The 2,791-nt window shown below is 52.0% G+C and overlaps 1 long non-coding RNA gene across 1 annotated transcript in view; it reads left to right on the top strand.

Annotated features, from left to right (window-relative positions):
- Positions 1–420: 420 nt before the first annotated feature.
- The window catches only part of LOC130456517 (uncharacterized), a 7,991-nt gene continuing 5,620 nt past the window's right edge, over positions 421–2,791 (top strand). Inside the window, exon 1 of the long non-coding RNA XR_008915508.1 lies at positions 421–2,272. This is a non-coding gene — a long non-coding RNA (uncharacterized LOC130456517). The remainder of the gene's footprint in view (positions 2,273–2,791) is intronic.

Genomic DNA, 2,791 nt, shown 5'->3' with positions numbered 1-2,791 from the left:
TCTAGGCAACTCTCTGAATGAGAAGGCTCCCCTACTTGCCTAGATGGGCATATTTCAGCAACATACATTCTTAGAGAGTTGCCTAGAACACTGAGAAGTAAAGCAAACCTAGTATTGAATCTTAGAAATAATAGCCAAGGGGGTCACTAGGTGACTCAGTGGATTGAAAGCCAGGTGTAGAGGTGGGGGATCCTAGGTTCAAATCTCAGATACTTCCTAGCTATATGATCCTAGACAAGTCACTTCATCCCCATTGCCTAGGTCTTACCACTCTTCTGTCTTAGAACCAAAACACAGTATTGATTCTAAGGCAGAAGATAAGGAAGGAGGGAAGGAAGGAGGGAGGGAAGGAGGGAGGGAAGGAAGGAGGGAGGGAAGGAGGGAGGGAGGGAAGGAGGGAGGGAGGGAAGGAGGGAAGGAAGGAAGAAAGGAAGAAAGGAAGGAAGGAAGGAAGGGAGGAAGGAAGGGAGGGAGGGAAGGAAGGAGGGAGGGAGAGAGGAAAAAATGATTAAAACACAAAACAGTCACAAACCAGCAGTGACAAATACATGAAGTAACTTAGTACTACTCTTAAGCCCATCCAGAGATGGATGCTTAAGACATCAAAACAAAGTATTTTGCAGGATGACTCAAAGGCTGTTTCCCCTTCAGTAGAATCTTCAAGTTCTATGACTTCTAGCAAACTGCCAGGTCTGGGCTCTTCCTTCTGTTGGTGATTGCATTCTCCTCCTTGTAACAGCTATAGGGGCACCTCTTCGAGTGTAGCTACCTCTGCCTGAGTGATCTAATAGCTTGCAACCTTTTGAACTCACATGGTTGTCTCCAAGGCTAGAAACACCCATCTCAGGATTCCTGTTTAGTCACCTTTGCTCCAAGAAAGATACACAAAGCAGAAGGGCCAGATCTAAGCCCTCCTAGCCAGACCCCTGCTCTGGCTGTCACATGTGAACAGTGAACATTTGCATCCTGCCCATCAAGGGGTGTCTGTGTGTGTGTGTGTGTGTGTGTGTGTCTGTGTGTCTGTGTGTCTGTGTGTGTAAGAGATAGTGAGATAGAGAAAGAGACACACAGAAATGCAGAGAGAGAGACAGGAAGAAGGAGAGAGAAACAGAGGCAGAAAGACTGACAAAGAGAGAGGGAGAGACAGAGACAGAGCGAGACGGCAAGACACAGACAGACAGAGACAGAACAAAGAAAAAAGGAAGAAAGAGGGAGAGCTAAATCAGCTCCCCTTTTATAATCCTGCGAGCTTGCTCAAATCTCTCCCCCACCTCCATCACTAAGAGGGGCCAATTACAGTAGGTTGAAATATAGTTAACAAAACATGTATTTGCTTTTGTTTAGAAAACCCTTCCCTTCAGTTTTAGAGTCAGTACTGTGTATTGGCTCCAAGGTAGAGGAGCGGGGAGGGCTAGGCAATGGGGGTCAAGGGACTTGCCCAGGGTCACCCAGTGAGGAAGTGTCTGAAGCCAGATTGGACCCCAGCACCTCCTGTCTTGAGACCCGGGTCCCCAGCCACTAAACCACCCAGCTGCCCCCCAAAATATCTTTTAAAGTTCATGGTCCCTGGCGTAAGGATCACTGTTCTGGAGGAAGGGCCTCTGATCTCAGGAAGAAGGGATGGGTAAGGGAAAAGTGAAGATTACTATGAAGAGCGAATCAAACTTTCTTTGTCCATCAATCGGCAACTTTTAAATTGATCAGTCAAAAAGAAGATGCCAGAACTGGGAAATGTTAGTTAGCCATGGGGCCATTCAGCAGAATGAGAATAGAGGCGTTTCTATGGCACTTTAGGGTTGCAAAGTTCCCTTTGCATAGGCTGTCCCCTTTGGCACTCACAACAACGTCGGAGGGAGGGACTATGATTATCCTCATTTTAAAGGTGAGGAAACTGAGGCTGAGAGCCCATAATGGATTTATTTGCCTAGGATTGCATAGCTAAGTGCCTGAGGCCAGCGCCCTCTCTAGGGCGCCCCCTGGCTGCGGACTTCTCGGTCCTGAGTCTAGTGGAAATTCCTCCTTTGGGCTCTGTGTTCTAGAACCAGATTCCGCTCTATTCCAGAAGGCCGAGGGGAAGCCCGGCGGTTTTGAAATAACCCCGTCTGAGGAGGCTCGGTTTCTTAAAGTCATCTGACGGCCAGCTGAGAAGAGGAGGGCAGGAAGCCGCCTGCCAGACGGGGCTGCTTCTCAGGCCGTCTCCCCGTCCTCTGTCCCTGCCTCCCTCTTCCTCAGGCCTCTCCTGGGCTAAGCGTCAGCTCTAGCGGGAGCCGAGGTATGGCCAGTTGGGCCAGGTGGGGCACGGGTTGCTGTTAGAGGAGGTCTGCCCGCCGAGGTCAGCGTCGGGAAAGCGGGCGGCCGAGGGCGGGAAGCCTCACAGAGAGGCAGTTCCTGCGCCCGGGAGGTCTCAGGTGCCGGAGCGAGGGGAGCTCGAGGCAGGAGGGACCTTCAGCGGCACTCCTCTCCTGGACCAGCCGGGGACCAAAGGAGGCTACCCGGGGGCCCCCGAGACCCTCCTGCCCTCCACCCAGCTTGGACCACAGCGGGTCTAGGGGCAGCCCCAGAGAGAGCTGTGGAAGTGTACAGGCAGGAGAAGGAGACGTGATGGAAGGGGAGGAGTGCCAGGTGGGGAATCCGGACATCTGCATTCAAAGCCCACCCTGGGGGGGAGGGGAGGAACACTACAGATCCTGGGAGGCACTACAATCTGGGTTAGTTTTGTGAACCAGCTTTTCTTCCTTCTCCCTCCCTCCCTTCCTCCCTCCCTTCCTTCCTCCCTTCCTCCCTTCCTCCC

The sequence above is a fragment of the Monodelphis domestica genome, chromosome 1, assembly GCF_027887165.1.
Source record: "Monodelphis domestica isolate mMonDom1 chromosome 1, mMonDom1.pri, whole genome shotgun sequence".
NCBI classification, from domain to species: domain Eukaryota; kingdom Metazoa; phylum Chordata; class Mammalia; order Didelphimorphia; family Didelphidae; genus Monodelphis; species Monodelphis domestica.
This window is presented reverse-complemented; position numbering and strand designations above follow the sequence as displayed.